Here is a 7,979-nt window from a genome sequence, read left to right on the forward strand (position 1 = left end):
ATATTTGTCGAGGGATCTCGTCCGTGGTGTGGAAAAGGCTCTGACAGCAGCTATTGAGTGCACTAGGTGCATCTGACTGCAAATAGTGACGTAGCCCCATAATACTGCTCAGAACTCGTTTATAGAATTCGGAAGGTTTTGTGACCAGTGATACCACTGCCAATCTATACTTGGTCATTCTTCAGTAGCCATTACACAGTTAACTACTTATTGTTTGAACTTGCACTGTGGCCTACATTCAGATTTCATATTCATTGAAATAAATATGGCAGGCGAAAATGAATGTCGTTGTAAGGCACTGTGGACGAAACCTTGTTATTCCTATGCATCATTTCTATCACAGCAAATGATCAGAACGTAACACTAGCAACAGATGTTATCAATACTGAGGCAGATCCTCGCTCGTGTTCCAGCCAGCATTCCGTAGCTTCAAAAGCTCACACCGTTTCCTCCTCCGCATACTGCACATCTCATATCTCAAGAAAAGTTGGACTGTCTATAACTTAACTTGCCAGTAGCTTCGCCACAGATACTTTTCAGCCAGTGGAGAGACAGCATTTTGGTGCAGCGTCTCTGGCACAGAAAACAAATGACACCTACCGCTGGTTTCTGAGGCGATCCTAACTCCTTTTGGCGGATGACTGATTTGGTGAAGGCAACTAGCAACATGCACAGGGTGCAAACTAAACAGTCTAAGTCTAGCATCATACCCAGGGTTAGTCGCTGTCCTCTGGTTTGGAGCGGGTGGAAGGGCTAGACTAGGGGCTCAGACAACTGTGAGACGTCATTGGATGAGAATTTTTCGACTTCCGCTATTGGGTGGAGAAATACAGGGTTCTCGATAATAGGTCAGGCATGCACCACATGCAGGAAGGGGATATTGGTAGGTGTGACTTGCACATGGGGGTTCTTATGTTAGAGAAACCCCTTCTTGTAATCAGAGATGAACTGACTGCCAAAATCGAATTTACATCAGGCACAATGTTCTCAGAAAATGCTAGTCCTCGCACATTGTAAATAGAAAAGAGTAATGCGATATTAGTAAACTGCAGGAGTATCCAAGGTAAGGTCCCAAAATTAGCATCTCCTATTGAAGGTTGTAATGCTCAGACAGTCTTAGGAACAGAGAGCTGGATGAAACCGTGAAAGTGAATAGCAAAGAAATCCTAAGTTCAGATTGGAATATTTATCGTAAGGATAGGTTAGTCGCCAATATTGCAATAAACAACTCAATAATATCTAGCAAAGTTATCATGGATCCCGAATGTGAACTAATCTTCTGAAGTTAAGCATCAAAAGTCAATCAAAAAAGGTAATTGGATGCTTTTATAGACTACCTAGATCAGAAGCTGTAGTGGTAGAGCGCCTCAGAGAGTATGGTAATAATTTTCCTGCTCATGCTGTTGTGATTGGAGGGGGGGGGGGGGGGTTACTTCAACTTGCCAGGTATAGTACCAGAGACATTTTTCTGAATAACTTGTCCGAAAATTACTTTGAGCAGGTAGTTAGATATCCATCTGGTTAAGACAACATCTTAGACCTGAACTTACCGAATCCGTTAATACAGAGAAGGGTATCAGTGATAAAAAGGTCGTGATAGCATCTACAACAAAGTCTTACAAAGAGTATTAAGAAAAGTAATAATATATTTTTGTGCTTTCTAAAGTGACAGGCTACAAAATGTGGAGTATCTAAGTAGTCAGCATCAAATATTCAGTGAAGAGGACGAAGATGTGGAGCACAAATGGAAAAAAATTGAAAAGCATTGTTCAATAAATCTTCCACAAATATGTTCCAGGCAAGGTCTTAAAGGATGTGAATGACCCACACTGGTTTCATAGGCGTGTTAGAAAAATGCTCCAGAAACAAAGAGATTCAAGAGAAGTCAAAACCTAGCTGACACACAAAAGCTGAACTAAGCGGAAGTGAGTGCAAGGAGAGCAATGAGAAAATCGTCCAGTGACTTTGAAAGGAAAGTTTATCATTTCATCTGAGTAAAAACCCTAAGAGGTTTTTGTCTCACATAAAATCAGTAAGTGGTTCGAAATCATCTATTCATGCACTCACAGACAGTACTGGCACCAAAATGGAAGGTAAGAGAGAAGGCCGAAATACTGAATTCAGTTTTCTGAAGTTGTTTCAGTGAGGAAGATCGTAACACTGTTTCTCCTGTCAATCATCGTACGAACCTCGAAATGGCAGATATTGAGATAAGTGATCATGGAGTAGAGAAGCAACTACATTCACTTAGTAGTGGAAAGGGTTCACGACGAGATGAGTCACCTATAAACTCCACCAGAACAGGCCATGAAGGCCCAACGGTACTGACTGGCCGCCTTGTCATCCTCAGCCCACATGTGTCACCGGATGATGATATAGAGGGGCATGTGATCAGCACATTGGTCTCCCAGCCGTATGTCTGTTTCTGAGACTGAAGCCGCTACTTCTCAATCAAGTAGCCCCTCAGTTTGCCTCACAAGGGCTGAGTGCACCCTACTTGCTAACAGCACTTGGCAGACCGGATGGTCACCCATCCAAGTGCTAGCCCAGCCCGACAGCGCTTAACTTCAGTAATCTGACGGGAACCGGTGTTACCACTGCGGCAAGGCCGTTGGCCAGTCACCTATAAGATTCTACAAAAATTATGAGGTAAATTGATCCCCTTCTAGCAGCAATTCATTGTAGATTGGTGAAAGGATACCTAGCGTCTGGAAAAAAAAGCGGAGGCATTACCATTTCCAAGAAAGGCCGCAGGACAGATGCACACAGTTATAGACCTACATCGTTTATATCAGTCTGTCGTTACATCCCATTCGTCATTACGAGCTGAAACTTTACTTCATAGGTACATGCATGTGGTATGATGTGCATGTCCCCTTTCAGTAAGCAATTATTCACTAAGGGGTCCCAGGTTCGATTCCCAGTGCGGTCTGGGACTTTCACCTATCTCGAGATGACTGGGTGTTTATGTTGTCCTCATCATTTCATCATCATTCATGCAAGTGAAAAAATTGGACTGAGGAAAGGTGGATGACCAAGAACGAAATGCTCATATTAAAAGGGTGTAAGACAGGGATGTAGCCTTTCGCCTCTACTGTTCAATCTGTACATCGAGGAAGCAATGATGGAAATAAAAGAAAGCTTCAGGAGTGGAATTAAAATTTGAGGCGAAAGGATATCAATGACACGATTCATTGATAACATTGCTATCTTAAGTCAAAGTGAAGAAGAATTACATGATCTGCTGAATGGAATGAACAACCTTATGAATACAGAATATGGACTGAGAGTAAATGGAAGAAAGACGAAATTAATGAGAAGTTGCAGAAATGAGTACAGCCAGAAATTTGATATCAGGATTGATGCTCACAACCTAGATGAAGTTAGGGAATTATGCTACTTAAGCAGCAAAAAAACCAGTGACGGATGGAGGAAGGAATAAATCAAAAGCAGATTAGCACTGACGAAAAAGGCAAGAAAAGTCTACTAGTATCCTAGACTGGCCAAGAGAAGTCTACTAGTATCAAACTAGGCCTTAATTTAAGGAAGAAATTTCTGAGAATGTACATCTGGAGTACAGCATTTTATGGTAGTGAAACATGGACTGTGGGAAAACTGGAACAGAAGAGAATCGAAGCATTTGAGATATGGTGCTACAGACAAACATTGAAAATTAGGTGGACTGATAAGGTAAGGAATGAGGAGGTTCTGCACAGAATTGGAGAAGAAAGGTATGTGGAAAACCTAACAAAGAGAAGGGACTGGATGATAGGACATATGTTAAGACATCAGGGAAACACTTCCATGATGGGGCTACCTTCGATCTGGTGCATATTGTTAGTGCGGGTTGCCTACATCAGTGGCAGATATGAACTCAAGGGCAAACCTATGGTTCTCCTTTGATTGACGGGTCCTTAGCCTATGCAAATACCGCTTACATACCATGTTCCTTAGCCGAATCACTTTCAAAACGCGGTAATTTTATCATGAGGTTGCATCGTGGGTTACGTGTTGGTCTGATAATACACATTCCTACGATCACCATCATGGTTTGTACAGAAAAAACCACCTCATTCAAAGGTAATGTCATACCTCGATTTGTAAAGTGGGTACAGCTTTTAACATGGACACTTGTGTGCACCTGTAGAACCACGACCGCTTGTGACGGTAACATACAGTAGATGTTGCGATCCGGTTTTTTTAACATCTGGCAGATTACATCTCTCTTTCTAAGACACAGTGGTAGCACTCACAAGAAAAACCTAAAAGACGTGTCCACCCATCGTTGATTTTCAGTCAGTATTATTTTGCATCGTGTGGAATCATTTATTGGTCAAGTATTATACTTAGTAGTAGTGGGGGGTGTGTGATATGTTTGAATTTGAACATCAGGCTTATAATGTATGTGTTTGTGTTCTGACATGTGTAAAGGAAATGACTATGTCCAGTCACAAGGAAGGTAGAGATATTTCCATTTCCAGAGCCACAGATTTCAGCAGGGTATATTTCTGATACTTCGTTCATTGTCAAATGCCGTTCAATTGAGACTGCGATTGTAACATTTAGTTGTAAGTACAGGGATAAAATTTATATTTGACCGATTTCTTAGGATGATTGATTCTACCTGTGTGTGCCCGGCCTGCAGCAGCGGTGACCTGTACGGAAATGATTCACATTTCCCATTAATGGCAGCAGCCGTCTGAATGCAGAGGCCTGTTGGAGTGTAGAAATGTATGTGAGTTAACTTTGTCATCCTCTAGACGATTGAATAGCGAACTAATACTTCGTATGTGTTGGGCAGGCAGCTTTCATGATTAAGGGGAAATTTGAGGAGATTGTGTATGGAGGTGCGTTTGCGCTGGACTGTTGTTCCATCTCATGTAAACTGTTTGGTCAACTGCTTCTGCACATTTCGCGTCTTTATTTAGTCGACAGAAGATCGATTGTGGGGTGTGCATCTAGCATGTGGAAGACATGTTTGCCGGGTCTCTAGACATGAGAAACACCTTAGTTGAACTTGTAAATTATAGGGATGATTTCGAATCTGTCACATCACCGAGATCGGTGCGCACGGGTGGAAATATCATTTTTCATCTGTTTGTTTCTAGTTACTCAGCGGTCTAGAGCATGCGCCACCAGCTAAAGTTGCAGGTTTGTATAGAAATAATTCCCAGTCTATGTCTTCGGAATTATGTTACATAAGCGATCGGCAGGATGCTGTCTAGTGCTTGATATCGAGAAGTACCGCGAAAATGGTATAATATTATGGCGAACCATGCGAAAATGTGTGTGTTCTTGTAATCCCCGGGTTTGGAGATGTGTGTAGAAAAGAGAATAAGCAAGGAAGCAGGTTCAGAGCACAAACATTAACGTGTTTGTGCTGAGGGGAAACGATCCCAAATTTGTAGAACAGTTCTGAGAGCAACTTCTGTTCACTGAGGGTGCTCTGATCGCGCATTGGAGGTGGATGACCTGTGATCGTCGTCTGCGGGAAATATCTAGACCTGAGAGGAGTATATATACAGTACTGCCGTCTTTGTGGTATATGTACCAATGATGTAGAAGGGATGATTCTGTTTGGCGCAGGATACAAATTCTATGTTTACTACATCGACACGGTATGTGGTGATATATTGCTGGATTGGAAATTGGTTTCACGCACTAATATTCAAGCTCCTGTCCTCGGTGGGAGAGCAGTGTAATTGAGTAGGAGTCTTTCTGTATTTGACGTTATGTAGGGCACTCGGTGATATATTGATGGGTCACAGGTCGGCTTCACATTATAATACTCTAGCTCCTGTTCTCAGTGGGAGAGCAGTGTATATGAGTATGAGTCTTTCTGTATTTGACGATATGTATGGTAGTTTGAAAGATTTAATTGCCAGTGCAATATGGGGATCTGTGTAAAATAACCACTGAAAGTCTCGTCTGCAGAAAGAAAGAAAAGGAGGATGGTGGTTTGATACCAGTGGCATCAGTAATTTGGCAGGTAAATTCGATAAGAGCCAATTATAATGCTCGATTCATTCACATCCTTTGTGCTGTGATATATGAGGCTCTACATAGCGGAGGGAGAGTTTGTGTGTGTTGATAGCAGGAAGGGTAACACATGATGGACGGGGTACCACCTTAGGTCCACGAGGAAGACTGCATTCGACGTTATTCTGCGCTATTTTCGTAAACAGATTCTGTTCAGGGCAAGAATTTCTGTGCGTACAAACTGTGGCATCAAGAAAGTGTGCGTTAACTATTTTTGGGACACTATACAATTTCCGCGAGGTCGACTCGATTCTTATTTTTACATAGTCATGTGACATCAGTATAAGATTGAGAACCTTGTTAGATGTGCTTGCGAGGGTTTGTAGCTACACACACACTTGACGGCATCGCGTCAGTCATGCTGGGAATTTAAGCATGGTTAGACGCATCTCTCATGTTGCACAAGGAACAATACACCCTGTGCTATTCTGGGAAGCACTGGAACATTTCTCTCAGTGCTGGACCATATCACAGCTATGCGTCATTGCGTATGGGACCAGCATGAGCACGCCTTGGAGTTCTGTGATGTCAGTATAACACTCCAAGAATTCTAACTGTATACATGAAAATAGACCCAACTTTCACCTGCAGTGGTGTGAGAGCTATGGCTAATGCTGGCTTGCAACCGACAGTGGCTCGCACCAGCGGCAGCGTCTGGTGTCGAGTGGCAGGATGTGTTTTTTTATCAGCAACTTTTGTTTAAACTATATTCCATCGATTTCCCCAACCAATAGAATGCTGAGAATTAAGAAAACTACCCCATACATGCGAAGAACTCCAATTTAATTAATTTGCATAAATTTTTTATATCAATGTGGTGTTAGGGGTACACTAGTTAATGGAGGGAATGTGTGAGTGGTTGACATGGAGCAGGCTAAGTGCAGGATACTAGGTTTATTTGAATAATTTTTATGTAAAACGCAGTACATAAGTTTAAGGGCGTGTATGTCAAAGAAGAATGCACCAGAAATGGTGTTCAAAAGTATGTGAAATTCGAAAAGTGTACCAGTAAATGGTGGGAGGACATAACTAATTACTTAATTTGGTATCAATGGCGGTAGAATATTTTAAGCAAAATGGGGGTGACATGGAAACCACTTAACAGAACAATAGGTTAAGTGCCAACATAGGCCCAAACTTTAGGTTAAGACAACCAGAGTATAGTGCTGAACATTAGGTTATACATCAGGTTTGCTCCATGTAATTCCCCTTACAAGACCTACATGTTTGCAGACAGCAGGGAATGATGAGCAAGAGAAATCCAACCCCCACAAACTGATTTTTCTTATAAATAAACAACATACGCTTGAATTTCCTGTTATGAGATCCTTCCTCTCCACCAATTTCCGTATATTCAATACAATGACTTGAATTCCCGAAACTGTTTAAGTAAACAATATTCCACACATTTTCTAAGTTGTTTAAACAATATTCCATAGACTAAAACCGAATACCCTCCAAATGGGTGACATGGAGCAGGCTAAGTGCAGGACACTAGGTTTATTTGAATAATTTTTATGTAAAACGCAACTGAGTCTTTTTCCCACCAATTCCTAGGAAGAGGTGGTGGTTGGATGACTTAAGTTAGTGGAGGTGCCCTTTTTTCCCACCATTTTCTTAGGTTAGAAGAGGTTGCATTGTCCTGATGGAATTTGAATTTCCCACCAGGGGGGCATGGTACTTTCCCACAAGAGAGGTTAACTAATTGATCAATTTAATTAAGTAGTCAATGTGACCTAAATTATCTTCCCACAATTTTCTTAGATTAGTAGTGGTTGCATTGTCCTGGTGGAATTTGAACTTCCCACCATTGGGGTTGTGGCAGGGGGGCATGGGAGTTTGCCACCAGAGAGGTTAACTAATTGATCAATTTAATTAAGTAGTCAATCAAATTGATAGTAGTGACAGGACCTACTCCAATAACTCAGATATGAAAGTGT

At 41.7% G+C, this 7,979-nt stretch overlaps 1 pseudogene; it reads right to left on the reverse strand.

Moving 5' to 3' along the window:
- Window positions 1-2,498: 2,498 nt before the first annotated feature.
- LOC126476003 (5S ribosomal RNA) lies at window positions 2,499-2,616 on the reverse strand (annotated as a pseudogene).
- Between the last annotated feature and the right edge of the window lie 5,363 nt (window positions 2,617-7,979).

Source organism: Schistocerca serialis, chromosome 4 (assembly GCF_023864345.2).
Source record: "Schistocerca serialis cubense isolate TAMUIC-IGC-003099 chromosome 4, iqSchSeri2.2, whole genome shotgun sequence".
Lineage (NCBI taxonomy): Eukaryota > Metazoa > Arthropoda > Insecta > Orthoptera > Acrididae > Schistocerca > Schistocerca serialis.